The sequence below is a fragment of the Stenella coeruleoalba genome (assembly GCF_951394435.1).
Source record: "Stenella coeruleoalba genome assembly, chromosome: 18".
Classification (NCBI taxonomy): Eukaryota; Metazoa; Chordata; class Mammalia; order Artiodactyla; family Delphinidae; genus Stenella; species Stenella coeruleoalba.
Window position 1 is genome coordinate 10,263,255 of NC_137164.1, and position 15,981 is coordinate 10,279,235.

At 34.7% G+C, this 15,981-nt stretch overlaps 1 protein-coding gene across 7 annotated transcripts in view; it reads left to right on the forward strand.

The window, feature by feature from the left end:
• Positions 1–15,981, forward strand: part of RFC3 (replication factor C subunit 3) — a 731,429-nt gene that overhangs the window by 550,478 nt on the left and 164,970 nt on the right. For 6 of the 7 annotated variants that reach the window (XM_079902595.1, XM_079902598.1, XM_079902597.1 and 3 more), the window contains one exon: positions 10,390–11,507. The gene's annotated coding sequence lies outside the window, so the exon portion shown is untranslated. Of the gene's footprint in view, positions 1–10,389; positions 11,508–15,981 lie in introns of those variants that run through there. The other variant, XM_079902593.1, reaches the window with a different exon arrangement.

Consider the following 15,981-nt stretch of genomic DNA (forward strand, 5'->3'; position numbering starts at 1 on the left):
TGGTTATTGTTAATAATGCTGCACTAAATATGGGACAGCAAATATCCCTTTGAAACCATGATTTCAGTTCCTTTGGATGTATACCCAGAGATGAGATTGGATGAAAAGGTAGTTCTTTTTTAAATTTTTTGAGGAACCTCCATAATGTTTCCCATAGCAGCTACACCCTTTTACATTCCCACGAACAGAGTACCAGAGTTCCAGTTTCTCCACATCCTCACCAGCCCTTATTTTTTATTTGTTTTGATAATAGCTATTCTAACAGCTACGAGGTTATACCTCATTTTGATTTTGGCTTGCATTTCTCAGATGATTAGTGATATCGACCGTCTTTCCATGTACTTGCTGGCCATTTGTATGTCTTCTTTGGAGAAATATCTATTCAATACCTTTGCCCATTTTTAACTCAGGTAATTTGTTATTTGTTTGTTTGTTTTGCTAATGAGTTGTAGGAGTTCCTTATTTATTTTGGATATAAACTTCTTATCAGTGCTTTGCAAATATTTTCTCCCACTCCATAGGTTGCATTTTTTACTTTATTATTTCCTTTGCCATACAGAACCTTTTTAATTTGATGTAGTTTCACTTGTCTTTTTTTGCATTTGTTGCTTGTGCTTTGGGTGTCATATCCAAGAAATTATTGCCTGAACCAATGTCCTGGTTTTCCCCCAAGTGTTTCTCTAAGAGTTTTAGATATTCAGGAATTGTGTTTAAATCTTTAATCAATTTTGAATTGACTTTTTTGTATATAGTGTAAAATAAGGGGGCAATTTCATTCTTTTGCAGATGGATATGTTTCCCCAACATAATTTGTTGAAGAGATTATCCTTTTCCCATTGTGTATTCACGGCACCCTTGTAGAAGATCAGTTGACCATATACATGTGGGTTTATTTTTGGGTTCTCTGTTCTTTTCCATTGGTCTATTTTTCTGTTTTTATGTCAGTAGCATAGTGTTTTAATTACTTTATTTTTGTAGTATATTTTGAAATTAGGCAGTGTGCTGCCTCAAGCTTTATCCTTCTTGCTGAAGATAGCTTTGGCTATTCAGAGTCTTTTGTAATTTCATATACATTTGAGGATTGTTTTCTCTATTTCTGTAAAAAGTGTTATTGAGATTTTGATAGTATTGCACTGAATTTGTAGAATGCTCTGGGTAGTATGGACATTTTAACAATATTAATTCTTCCAATCCATGAACACTAACACCTTTCCATTAAGTTGTATCTTCTTTATTTTCTTTCATTAATATTATATAGTTTTTAATGTAGAACTATTTTATATCCTTGATTAAATTTATTCCTAAGAATTTTGTTATTTTTGAAGCTATCGTAAATGGGATTTTTAAAAATTTCCTTTTCAGATAGTTTATTATTAGAGTATAGAAGCCCAGTTGATTTTTGTATATTGATTTTTTTCCTACAACTTCAGTGAATTATTAGTAAACAGTTTTTTTTGGTTGAGTCTTTGGGGTTTTCTGCATATATGATCATGTTATCTGCAAACACAAATTATTTTAATTCTTTCTTTCCGATTTTGATGCTTTTTATTTCTTTTTCTTCACTAATCGGTGTGCCTAGGATTTCTAGTACTATGTTGAATAGAAGTGGTGAAAGTGGGCATTCTTGCCTTGTTCCCGATCTTAGAGGAATAACTTTCAGTTTTTACCATCGAGTATGATATAAGCTGTGGGCTTTTCATGTATGGCTTTTATTATGTTGAGGTACATTCCTTATATACCTAGTTTGTTGAGAGTTTTTACCATGGCAGGGTGTTGAATTTTGTCAAATGCTTTTTCTACATCTATTGAAATGATCATGTGATTTTTATACTCCACTCCGCTAATGTGGTGCATCACGTTAATTGATTTGTGTAGGTTGAACTATCCTTGCATATGAGTGATAAATTCCAATTGATCATGCTATGGGATCCTTTTAATGTGCTATTGAATTTGGTTTGCTAGTATTTTGTTGATAATTTTTGCATCTATGTTTATCAGGAATATTAGTCTGTTGTTTTTTGTTTGTTTTGTTTTTTCTTGTAATGTCTTTGGCTTTGGTATCTGGATAATGATGGCCTTATAAATTTAAGGACTTAATTTGAAAGTATTCCTCTTCTTCAATTTTTGGAAGCATTTAAGAAGGATTAGTGGTAATTCTTTAAACATTTGAGATAATTCATCAGTGAATTCATTTGTTTCTGGACTTTTCTTTGTTGGGAGGTTTTTGATTACTGATTCAATCTCCTTATTCATTATTTGTTCAGATTTTCTATTTCTTCGTGATTCAGTCTTGGTAGGTTGTATGTTTCTAGGAATTTATCCATTTCTTTTAGGTTATCCAATTTTTTGTCATATAATTGTTTGCAGTAGTCTCTTTTGATTATTTATAGTTCTGTGGCATCATTTGTAAGATCTCCTTTTTCATTTCTGAATTTATTTATCTGAGTCTTCTCTTTTTCTTAGTCTAGCTAAGAGTTTGTAAATTTTGTTTATCTTTTCAAAAAACAACTCTTTTATTTTTCTATTCTCTATTTTATTTATTTCTCCTTTAATCTTCATAATTTTATTCCTTCTACTAACTTTGGCCTTAGTTTTTTCTTCTTTTTCTAGTTCTTTGTGGTGTACAGTGAGGTTGTTTACTTGAAAACTGTTTTCTTTTTTAATATAGGCATTTTCACTTTTTCCCTCTTAGTAGTGTCTTTGCTGCATCCCGTGAGTTTTGGTATATTCTGTTGTCAGCTTCATTTGTATTGAGATATTTTAAAATTTCCCTTCTCATTTCTTTGATCTATTGGTTGTTCAAGAGTATGTTGTTTAATTTCTACATATTTGTGAATTTTCCTGTTTTTCATTTCTTAGTCGTTTTTAGTTGCCCTCCATGGTGCCCAGAAAATAATTCTTGGTATGATTTCAATCTTCTTAAATTTGTTGAGATTTATTTTGTGGTCCAGCCTAGAGAATGTTCAATGTGCACTTGATATGAATGTGTATTCTGTTACTGTTGGGTAGAATGTTCTGCATATATAGAATGTCTGTTAGTCCTATTTGGTCTATAGTGTTGTTCAACTCTGCTGTTTCTTTTTGATTTTCTGTCTAGATATTATATCCACATAAGAAAGTGAGACATTGAAGCCTCCAATTATTATTAAATTGCTGTCTTTTCCCATTGAGATCTGTCAGTGTTCGCTTTATATATTTGGGTACTCTGATGTTGGGTGCATGTATATCTGTAATTGTTACCATTTGCATGGAATATCTTTTTCCATCCCTTTATTTTCAGCCAGTGTGTGTCCTTAAACCTAAAGTGAGTTTTTCTTTTATAGACAGCATATAGTTGGATCTATTTTTTGAAAATTGATTTAGCCACTACATCTTTTGATTGGGAAGTTTAATCTATTTATGTTTAGTGTATTTACTGATAGTTGAGGACTTACTATTGCCATTTTGTTGTTTTATGCTTGTATTGTCCCTCTTTTCCTCTTTTGCTGTCTTTTTTTGTGTGATTTTTTTTGTAGTAATATGCTTTGCTTCTTTCTTTTTTCTTCTGTGTATCTTTCATAGGTATTTACCTTTTTACCATGAGATAACATAAACTTATTATGTTACCATGAGGTAGCATAAAAGTTACATAAAGCTTCTTATAGTTAAAGTATCTATTTTAAGCTAACACATTAATTCAAATCACATACCAAAATGCTACACTTTTACCCCTTCAACACTTTGTTATTGGTGTCACAATTCACTTATTTTTATATTGTGTATCCATTAACAAATGTTTATAGTTGCAGTTATTCTTAATATTTTTGTCTCTTAACTTTTATACTAGAATTAAAAGTGATTTACACACCACCATTACAGTGTTACAGTATTCTGTATAGTCAGCCCTCTGTATCTATGGGTTCCTCATTCATGGATTCAACTAAATGAATAGCTGAAAAAAAAAATTCCAGAAAATTCCAAAAACCAAAACTTGAATTTGCCACATGCCAGCAACTATTTACATAGCATTTACGTTGTATTAAGTATTATAAATAATCTAGAGATAATTTAAAATAGGCAGGAGGATATGCATAGGTCATATGAAAATAGTACAGTGTTTTTATAAGGGACTTGAGCATCTGCAAATTTTGGTATCTGCAGGGGGTCCTGGAACCAATCCCCTCTGGATACCAAGGGATGACTGTATTTGTCTACATATTTACCTTTTCCAGTGAATTTTATACTTCCATATGCTTTCATGTTGCTGTGTTAGCTTCCTTTTATTTCAGCTGAAGAACTTCCTTTAGCCTTTCTTACAAAGCAGGTCTAGAGATGATAAACTCCCTCAATTTGTTGTTTTTTTTTTGTCATGGAAAGTCTTTACCTCTCCACCGTTTTTGAAGGAAGGTTTATTACGATTCTTGGTTGATAGTTTTTTCTTTCAGCACTTTTAATATATTATTGTATACCCTACTGGCCTGCAAGGTTTCTACTGAGAAATCAGCTGATAGTATTATGGAAACTCCTTGTATGTGATGAGTCACTTTTATATTGCTGCTTTCAAAATCCATCCTTTGTCTCTGACTTTTGACAATTTGATTATAATGTGTCTCCATAGATCTTATTTGGGGTTCTTTGGTTTCATAAATCTGAATGTCTGTGTCCCTTCCCAAATTTATGAAGTTTTCAGCCATTATTTTTTAAGTAAGTTTTCTGACCTCTTTATCTGTCTCTTCTCTTTCTAGGACTTCCATAACACATATATTAATTTATGTGATGGTGTCCCATAAGTCCCTTAGGCTTTCTTCATTCTTTTTCATCCTCTTTTTTTTTGTACCTCTGACAGTATAATGCCAAATGACCAGCCTTTAGTTTGATAACTTTCCTCTGCTTTATTATGTCTGCTGTTGAATCCTTCTAGTGAATTTTTCAATTCATTTATTGTGTTCTACAACTCCACAATTTCTGTTTGCTTCTTTATTATAGTTTCTATCTCTTTTCTGAGAGCCTCATTTTGTTCATGTGCCATTTTCCTTATTTTATTTAGCTGTCTTTCTGTGTCTTTTGTAACTTATTTAAGACAATTATTTTTAATTCTTTGTCAGGCAATTCATAAATCTTCATTTCTTTAGAGTTGGTTACTGGAGATTTATTTTGTTCCATGTTCCCATGTTCCTTGTAGCTTTGAATTACTGTCTGTGTATTTGAAGAAACGGCCACTTCTCCAAATCTCTACAAACTGATTTTAACTGGGCAAGACCTCACCAATCAGCCTGGCTAGGGATTCCCAGAGCATCTCAATCCTTTTCTACGACTGTATCTTCTCTGGACTTTTGCATGTAGATTCCTAATTAGAGGGTATTTACCAGTTTCTCATTTTTCAGGGTCCCATAACCTCTGCTCTCTCTGTTGTCTGACTGCTGTACTATGGGCTGGGACATGGGAGGCATGTACCATTCCTTCCTTTCTTCCTGGTGGAGAAGGCTTGAGTTCTGCACTTTCTCACAATCTCTCTGAACTGTGCTGAGTGCAGCAGATAACCCACCTCTTTTCATTTGTTGTTAGCTACCCCCACCAAACTGTGAGAGTTCTGTTAGTACTCCAGGTGCGATGAGACAAAAACTGACACCTTGGGCAGCACAGTGAAAGGCCAGGAACATTTGAGGCATGCTCCCCTCTCTCTTGTCCCTGAGGGACAATTTACGTGCCCAGGCAAACTCCCTCAATACTGAGCTGGATTGTAGAAGAACTGATGCAGACAAAGTGAAAGTTTTCTTCTTACCCATTCTGATGCAGCTGGTTTCTGTATTGTGCACATCTGAAATACTGTGACTTCTTAACTGGATTCTGGACTTTTCATAAAGCACTTTGTCCCTATACCCTCGTTAAATCAGTGTTTCTGTGGGAGAAAGATGGCTGGGATTTCCTCTTCTACTATCTGTTGACGTCACTCCCAGGATTGAGAATCTTAGTCAAATAGAGGATGGTTACTAATCCCAACTCTCAAGGAGCATCCTGAGTGAGTGGGGAAATTAACCTCTAGATAAGAGTGGAGGGCATGTTACTTCAACTCCTCTGCCTAAGCTCTAATAGATCATGTTCCAAGTTGCTAAACAGAGAAATTGGAAATGATAAGGAAGTTGAGATGTCAGGCTTTGTTTTATGAAGTTAAATAAAAGAGATGTAAAGACAAGTATGGGTGGAGAACCTTCCCATATCGCATTGGGATAAACAAATTTAACTGTTAGGCAATGAAATTAGATAGACCTCTGCTATTATAAGTGGTGGAAGAAGCACCTGCCATATAAAGGAAAAACAGAGAAGCAAGGTATTTGGCACCAGTGGAGAAAATTTAATGGCCACTGTGGGGAAACCCAGCAAGTGGAGGTCTTTGGGTCTGCTGTCAGATATCACTGGGCTGTGGCTGCACAATGCATCTTCCCAGTTTTGTTGTCTTGAGAAGACCTACATTTTGTAAGACTCTGCTGGGTACTCTGATCTTGACTGCCCTTCTCACACTGTCTCCAGCACTGGTGTAGCCTAGGATCTAAGACCGCAGTGCGTGCCTCCACGTGAGCTCCTTTGGAGATGCAGAGCCAGCAATACATTCATTCAGTGAGAGAGCTGTCCAAAATTGGAGTTTCTCACCTACAGAACTCTGACTAATAAACACATTTCGCATACTGCTTCAGGCAAACTTCTGTCATATATTCATGGTCACAGCGACATGTCCAGCCAAGGCACTACTCCAAACCTGTCCACACTAGTTACCAAAGGCTGTCAAATGATAAAACAACAATCGATGGCTTTACAAGTTTCTGCTGAAAACCTGTCCATAATAATCTTTATTCTATGAACCCTAGAGCACAAATAAAACCTATCAGATATAATTTGACCTTTAATCATATTCTGTCTAGCCACAACAGCTGGCTTTGGAGTGAGACAGAACTGGATTTGAATTTTATTTGTATCAATTTGTGTGTGACTTTGAATGAGTTTCTCAAACTTTATATCTCCTCTGGTCAACATTATAAGGGAAGGTACACATTTAGTGAAATACTGTATATTAAGAATTTAGCTGAATGTCTGACATAGGGTAGGAACTTACACATTATTAACTGTCATTATTATTATTTGTTATGCTTTCTCCCATCTAGATTCTAAATGCTTAGAGGTCAGGGTCATGTCAAACACTTTTAATGACCATCACGGCACCAGGAACAGCACTACTGTGCTGCCAAGTGTGACCATGAAATCAAGTACTTCTGTGTTTTCAAGGATATTTTTAAAGTCGATACCCAACCTGGAAGTGGGAACATTGATCCCAAGGCCAATCCTTCATTTCTGCTTTCCATTAATTGCCTCCTGCTTCCCCAGGGACTTTGATCCATCAGTGTTAGACCCTCAACTACTGACACTCGTTCTCTGCAAGCTGCTCCCCTTCAATCTAGAATGGGCTCATCTCTCCTCAACATCAAAAACATCATCTCATAGTCCTTTCTCCCATGGCACCATTCCATTTTCTTTTTATTTATTTATTTTTAACATCTTTCTTGGGGTATAATTGCTTTACAATGGTGTGTTAGTTTCTGCTTTATAACAAAGTGAATCAGTTATACATATACATATGTTCCCATATCTCTTCCCTCTTGCGTCTCCCTCCCTCCAACCCTCCCTATCCCACCCCTCCAGGCGGTCACAAAGCACGGAGCTGATCTCCCTGTGCTATTCGGCTGCTTCCCACTAGCTATCTCCCTTATGTTTGGTAGTGTATATATGTCCATGCCTCTCTCTCGCTTTGTCACAGCTTACCCTTCCCCCTCCCCATATCCTCAAGTCCATTCTCTAGTAGGTCTGTGTCTTTATTGCTGTCTTACCCCTAGGTAAGGGGTTCTTCATGACATTTTTCTTCTCAAATTCCATATATATGTGTTAGCATACGGTATTTCTCTTTCTCTTTCTGACTTACTTCACTCTGTATGACAGACTCTAGGTCTATCCACCTCATTACAAATAGCTCAATTTCGTTTCTTTTTATGGCTGAGTAATATTCCATTGTATATATGTGCCACATCTTCTTTATCCATTCATCCGATGATGGGCACTTAGGTTGTTTCCATCTCTGGGCTATTGTAAATAGAGCTGCAATGAACATTTTGGTACATGACTCTTTTTGAATTATGGTTTTCTCAGGGTATATGCCCAGTAGTGGGATTGCTGGGTCATATGGTAGTTCTATTTTTAGTTTTTTAAGGAACCTCCATACTGTTCTCCATAGTGGCTGTACCAATTCACATTCCCACCAGCAGTGCAAGAGTGTTTGCTTTTCTCCACACCCTCTCCAGCATTTATTGTTTCTAGATTTTTTGTTGATCGCCATTCTGACTGATGTGAGATGATATCTCATTGTAGTTTTGATTTGCATTTCTCTAGTGATTAATGATGTTGAGCATTCTTTCATGTGTTTGTTGGCAATCTGTGTATCTTCTTTGGAGAAATGTCTATTTAGGTCTTCTGCCCGTTTTTGGATTGGGTTGTTTGTTTTTTTGTTATTGAGTTGCATGAGCTGCTTGTAAATTTTGGAAATTAATCCTTTGTCAGTTGCTTCATTTGCAAATATTTTCTCCCATTCTGAGGATTGTCTTTTGGTCTTGTTTATGGTTTCCTTCGCTGTGCAAAAGCTTTTAGGTTTCATTAGTTCCCATTTGTTTATTGTTTTTATTTCCATTTCTCTAGGAGGTGGGTCAAAAAGGATCTTGCGGTGATTTATGTCATAGAGTGTCTGCCTATGTTTTCCTCTAAGAGTTTGATAGTCTCTGACCTTACATTTAGGTCTTTAATCCATTTTGAGCTTATTTTTGTGTATGATGTTAGGAAGTGATCATTTTCCTCTTTACTTGTGTTCTCAGATATGATGGAAGATTGTTCCTCAGGTATTGCCATTATATTTGCACCATTCAATCAATTTTTAATTCTGTTACGTAGAAGCTACCCACCCCCATATTGAAAATACTTGTTCATCTCTCACTAGTAACCTCTGACTTATCCAATTCTAAGTCCTCTCTCCAGTCCTCCTTCTCTGTGAACTTTGAATATATGATGTTGTTGACTTTTATTTCCATCTTATCGTTTTCATCTTGTTTTGTTTCTATGCCACAGTATACTTTATATCCTTCTTGAATCTCATGGAATATTTCTTCCTGGGTCACATACCAAATAAATGGTAAATGACTCTTTCCTCAGACAACTTCTGTTTTCTCTCAACATTTCTCTAATTTTACAGTTCACTTTACATCAGTGCAGATAATTCTAAAATCAGTGATGCACTCCTTACTTGTGGTTGTGATTGCAGTTATCAATATTCTGGCATATTGTGCTAACTTTGGTACCAAAATATTGATATTTTTGTTGTTTTTATGCCATTATTTTGGTATTTTTAAAATCTGAGTTATTTATGCATTAAAATGTGCTCATGGAGCTATATGCTGCATTAAATTTTGAAACAAAGAGGAACTGATTTTAAAAGCATCATGACATCAGTGATCATGCTTAAAACCTATTTACGTTATTTCATTATTTAAATTCCAATTTCTCAGGTTATTTGTGAAGTTTGACATCTTTTCTTATGTATATCAGTCACTTCAGTTTTGCCCATAATCAGGACTGAGCCCCGGTCTATGTCCAGAGGTCCCTCATGAAGTTGTCTTAAAATGGGGGATAAAGAGTGGGGGTGGGTAGATATGAAGTTATACCAAAGTAGAAGGTAGAGGAAAAAATAGGGAGGAAAAAAAAGGAGGCCCAGTCCTTCACATGGATTCTGATCGTGTCTCTGTCCCCAGGACAAGTATCTCTCCAATCCATAAAACTGTGGCCGCTTGAGACATTAAAGACATTAATTTCACAGTTGTATCTTAACGATGCCTCAACACGAAGAGTAAATGCAATGCCCCCTCTGTTCCCATCCTCAAGTTCTGGGCCCAGGGCAGCTACTTCTGTTGTCCTATGAGGACATGTCTGCAGCTCCATACTCCTTTTCTTTTTCCTCCATAGTAATATCTATTCTTGCAGTGCATCACTTCTCCTCCCTTATATTCATTTATTTTAATCAGGATGTTCTTTCCCAATCAAGCTACCTACTGAGATTCAAACTAGCCTTGGGCCTCATCCCTAGACCTCTTTCTGCACCATCAGAGAACAAGTGTTGAAGACATCTCCCTGACTAGAACACAAGTTTCATGATCTTACTGTAGACATATTGCATTATCCACTGTTGAAGTGTGTGAAATCCCTGTCAGTTTCAGCTGTTCTCACATGGCTCCCTGAACTTTGCAGTAAGGACCTGTTACTTATCTTGGATGTTCTCAACTCCATCAGGTGCTGTATTGATATCTTTTGTTTTCTTCTGTGCAGATGCTGGTATCAAACAAGTATGTATCTGTCAGTGGTTGGTCCCCACCTGCTCATCTTCTGGGGTTCGTAAGTACACTTTTTCACCTTGATTTTTGTAGATATTGGCTATAGATTTTGGATTTTTTTATTCTGGTTCTCTATTTTTAGGGGAGATTTGAAGAGATTAAAAAACCATGCTATTGCTGCCATCTTTTCTAATATTCAAAATTACATTTTGAATTTTAAACCATGTAAACATAAAATAAAATTTATGTTAAAGTACTTATAAACAAGACAAAGGAGTCGTCCACCCTTGAATACATACACTTTCTATCCTATTATTTTATTTTCTTCATAGACTATCAGTGCCTAAAATTATGATTTTTCTTTTTTCATCTCCCCCTTTCCTATGATATTAATTTCATGATTATAGGAGACTTTTCTCAGAAGACATTTACTTGATTACACATGGAATATAGTAACTTTTCAGTGGGTAAACTAACAGACATTACATCATCCAAGTAACCAAGTATTAGGACAACAGATATAAAGATCCTAATATTATGCAGCAAGGATACTATATCATTTCTGTATTATTCTTACCAAAACATCCTGAATCTAATTATTAGGAAACATCAAACAAATCCAAATAAAGGGATATTCTATAAACTAAGTGGCTAAAACTCTTTAAAAATATAAATGTTATGAAAGATAAAGAAACCATCCTAGATTAAAGAAAACTAAAAAAAAACTGGATTAAAAAATGCAATGTGATTATGAAATAGACCACCAAAAAAAAGGAAGTATTTTTCTTTTGCTATAATGGACATCAGTGAGACAACTGGAGAAATCTGAATAAGGTGAGTGGGTTATATACTTACACTTTATCAATTGTAATGATTTGATTTTGATAATATTTCTGTGGGTGTTTAAGAAAGTGTCCATAATATTAGGAAATGCACACTGAAGTATTTAAAAATAAATGGTTATTATGACTGTAAATTACAGTTGCCCCTTGTTATTCACGGTAGTTATCTACTATGAAGTTTTCATAAACACTGTATTGGTAAATACTTAGCATTGCTCCTAGAGGAATTAGTGGGTTAGGTTCCTGCAAGCCTCCAATCACAATATTTTCATCAACTAATCAGTACATAATCTTGTTTTATGTCAGTTTCTGTTTAAAGGTACTTTGTTTAATATACACTGTATATACTATATATGTTATATATGCTATATATAATGTAGTATATATGGTATGCTATATGTAATATTTGCAGTATACTATACATAATATGTATTATATAATATATTAAATATATAATAATGTCTACATATTTTTATTGATTTATTAACATTTAATAATGCCAATAGCAGTATACCTCATGCCTAAATAACTTTCATCTAGCACAAGTATTTTCTCCGCAAAACATAATGATAAATGCATTATCATTCTACCTCTCTATATGTATATATGTTAATATACATTACTTATATATATGTATATTTACATATATTCAAATAAATATTTACATAAAGTAAGTTTTATGTAAATATTTATATAAAATATATATTATATTTATATATATATATAAAGAGAGAATGATGATGCATACGTGATAAATATTAACATTTTATTAATCTGGCTGGAAAGTATACATGTGAATTCTTTGTACTAACTTTCCAACTTTCCTGTAATTCTGAAATTATTTGAAAATAAGCTTTTTTTTAAATAGGGATTTTTTTCCACTTGCTTGTCAATATAACCCAAGTAGCTAGAGCAGGACTTGACATGTACTCTATTTAAATACTTCTTTAAAGAATAAAAGATTAAGATCCAGCTAATGATCAAGTCTAGAGGGTCAGGATTAGGAATACCCTCCATAAAAATGGTGGTAGAGTGCATGGGAATCAGTGATCTCTGTACATGAGGACAAGTATAAAGAAAGGCTGATTTAGCATTGTTGTTTCCATCATTGATTTAGAAACATGTTTATTTTTACTCTCCATCCTCTCATCTTCTCCTGCAGTAATAAATTGTGATTAGTATGCTTGCAGATTAATTTTAGTAATAGTTATGTACATCAATTAATGTTATTGACCTGCACTTCCTTGAAATTACAACTTTTTCAACTATTTATTAAATGTTGAGGCATTCAAATGACCTTTGCTTGATCTCAGATACAACTTGTGATAGCTCCAGGTTTGAGATGAACTTGGCCCAGGATTTTACTTATTCAATGCATGTCATTTAGTATTCTGCCTATCTAAGCATCTTATTTTAGAATCAACCATATGGAATTTTGATGCCAAGGCCTATCTTAATTCTAAGCTATCTGATAGCATGGTAATTACTACAAAGCCATCAAGTACTACCAAACAATCTGCATCTCCTTAGGGAGTAATTTTCCTACAGGACAAATAGCAGTTGTCAAAGGACTAAGAATAATTTTGTTTAGAAGCGCAGATTTAGAAGCCACTAAACAAGTATGAACATGCACCGGAGATGTGACTTTCACTCTTAAGTATGAGACTTTAAATCATTAAGCTTTAAATGTTTGTAATGAAAAAAAAAATAGCATTTCACCTCTTCTGATGAGTAGTAGGAAATTAGGCCTCTGTGGTTCTTCTTGACCCATTAATGGGAATGTATTTTAAGAACTCTTATTTGTTCTCACCAACTTGGTTATAAAAGCACTCAAGACTAGAAAAGGAACACTTTTTTCCTTGAATTAAGTCATTTCATTTTGAACCAGTTCGGTAAACATGAATCAATCACTTTTTTGTGTGTGCAAGACTCTATGCGTGCAGCCTTAAAAATATTCTTCTTGCCTTCAGAATATTTTGAATTTTTTGCCGCTCCTAGTGCAGCATGACTCTGAAACACCTATGTGTGCCCCTTCGAACTGATATTTACTCAACTGCCTGGTTGCTCTTTCTCAAATGAGATACTTTATATTAAAAAGCATACAAATTTATTGCTTGAAAATCACAATTTATTCCAACCAAACACCAACATTGTTGTTCTGTTTGACTCTGTAGAAATAATTTTTGGTCTAATAAACATTATGAGTTTGTCCATTAATAAATTACCCCACTAGAAAGAGCATAAAAGTTTTATCTCATCAGAGACTGTTATGTTGCCGAAGCTGCACTCTCATTATAATTTCCTACCCTAGAACTGCCTTCAAAAATAAAATAAATTAGTATTTAAATTATGCATGGGCATATAATGTTTTGGTGTTTCAATTTTAGAGAGACATAATGTTATCAGATTATTAAATAAAATTTTTAAAGTTAGTCTAGATACCTCCTAGTTTTTCAATTGGCCACTTTTCTTTTCTTTTTTTTTTGGCTTAGAACGTTCATTAAAACACCCTCAAGCTGAGAGGTTTTTGCTTCCCTTGGTGACTTTTCCTGGAATTCATGTGCTTTGACAGACACGGGCTGTACTGCAGTAGTTATAGAAGTAAAGCTGAATTAGATATATTCATATTCCCCCCAAATTTTCAATACCTAAACACTATCTGAGCTTACATGATGGCTGTCAACAAGATTGTTACCTAAGACAAAGAATTGCCTTATCATTAGATCTGATATGGTGTAGTTAACTGATATTTAGCTGACTCATCTTTTTTAGCATCAGGCTATATCTAATGAAGTAAGAGTACCATATTTTGTATCTCCAAGACTAGTAATAAATGATCATATGGAATAAGGGTTTGTCAACACAGTATCAAATAGAGATGTACTAGTTATTCAGATAAATGAATAAGTAATTTAAATATCAAGAATCTGCATGGGAGCAGTAATTTGCCAAAATAAACGACCATAATCATTTATCTCATTAACCCATTGTTAAGTAATATTTGTAATAAGATTAACACTGGACTTTAAATTAACCAAACCTTCTTAGCAAGGTGGCAAGTTTATCTAGTTTCATGATTGCTGTGGCTATCGACTGCACTGGAATCTCCATCAACTGTGAAAAATTCTCCAAAAGAACAAATGTGTCTTGACACTATTCATTCATTTACTGTATTGAGATACAGTTAAGACAAAGGCCAACTTTTTTCCCTCACCATCTCTCATCAACTAATCTGTCAATGAGAAGAGAAGTGTTTTTCTTCTCTATGAATTACATTTCTGGAGCTTTCTGGTACAGGGAATTGTATGTATCCTTTACTTGATCAACACTTTATTGTTTGATCCCAAATCTTCTCCAGATATTTATTATACAACCTTATAATCATTCTCCCTAAGGCTTGGGTTCTGCTACTAAAATTGCTATTTTCTAAATTATCACTTAACAGTCAGAAAAAAACTGATACAATTTCAATTATCTGTAAAAACACCTTGAAGAGCAAAACCACATGGGAATGTGCTGTTTGAATATTCATATTTTGGTGTCTGATTTGAAAAATATTTATATATTTTTGTAGGTGGAAAGCATTCTCTCAAAGGTATTATTTTAAGATAATCACAAAATACAAGGATTTTAAAGGAAAATAGAAAGTCAGTTAATTAAGTAGCTCCCATGGAAACCACCAAAGAAAACATTAACAGGGACAGCGTAGGGTAGCATAGGTAGGACTGGATATATCAAGTTAAAGCTCTACTCTGTGCCATTGAACGAGTTACATTTTTTCTGCATTCTTAGCTATATAATACATAGTTTGAATTTTCTTAAAATGATCTATTTTGATATACTGTATCATTTAAAGAGATGTGGAAGCTGTTCAAATGTAAAGTTTGTTTTTCCTTTCATAGATATTAAAAGTGGGTAAAAAAAAGTGATGGGATAGAAGGCTGTCTTTTTGACAACGTGGTGGTTATTTTGGTGGGAAGAAAATATGAGGTCAAAGAGTTAGAACCCCGTGACTACTACCCCATTTAATAAACATAAGTCCTCTTTGAATGGACGCCAGGGCAGCCTATCAAATGCTGGCCAGTCTAGGTGTAGAGAAGCACCCATCCCCACAGTGAATTATTTCTGGATGTCTACAAAATATTGACGCTTCTGCAATCCTTTTCTTTGACTTCCAAAGTGACAAGAAGAACTCATTCACATCATTTCTTAAGCATTAGTAGGACGCTGCAGTAGAGAGTCAGTTATTGTCTTTGCCCAGTGAACATCCAAGATATAACTGCCCAGAAAGCCATTTAATCTGTGGTGTCCTCATTGAATCTTTCTCAATAGCTCTCTTATGGAAAGATTCCCCCCTCCCACTTTCTTCCTTCCTATTTTTTCTTTCTTTCTTTCTCTCTTTCTCTCTTTCTCTCTCTCTCTCTCTCTCTCTCTCTCTCTTTCTATCTTTCTTTCTTTCTTGTCGAAAATATGGGAATAAATTATGTTATTGGCTTTGCAACTCTCTATAATAGAAGAAAAAAGGGAATAGGAAGACTACCAGCTAGTTTCTCTTTTGATTGTGTCCCAGGTGGGCACTGAGGGAGAGGAGGGGCTTACCTGGCTTGTGCAAGCTTACCTGGGTGTGAGTGTAGATCCTTGGTTCTGCACATCCACAGCTGTAAGATGTGACCCTATGTGGAGCAGGCCTGGCTTCAAGGTGAATCCTTGAGGGATACAGAGGAGAGTTTTCTTTCTGCTGAAGT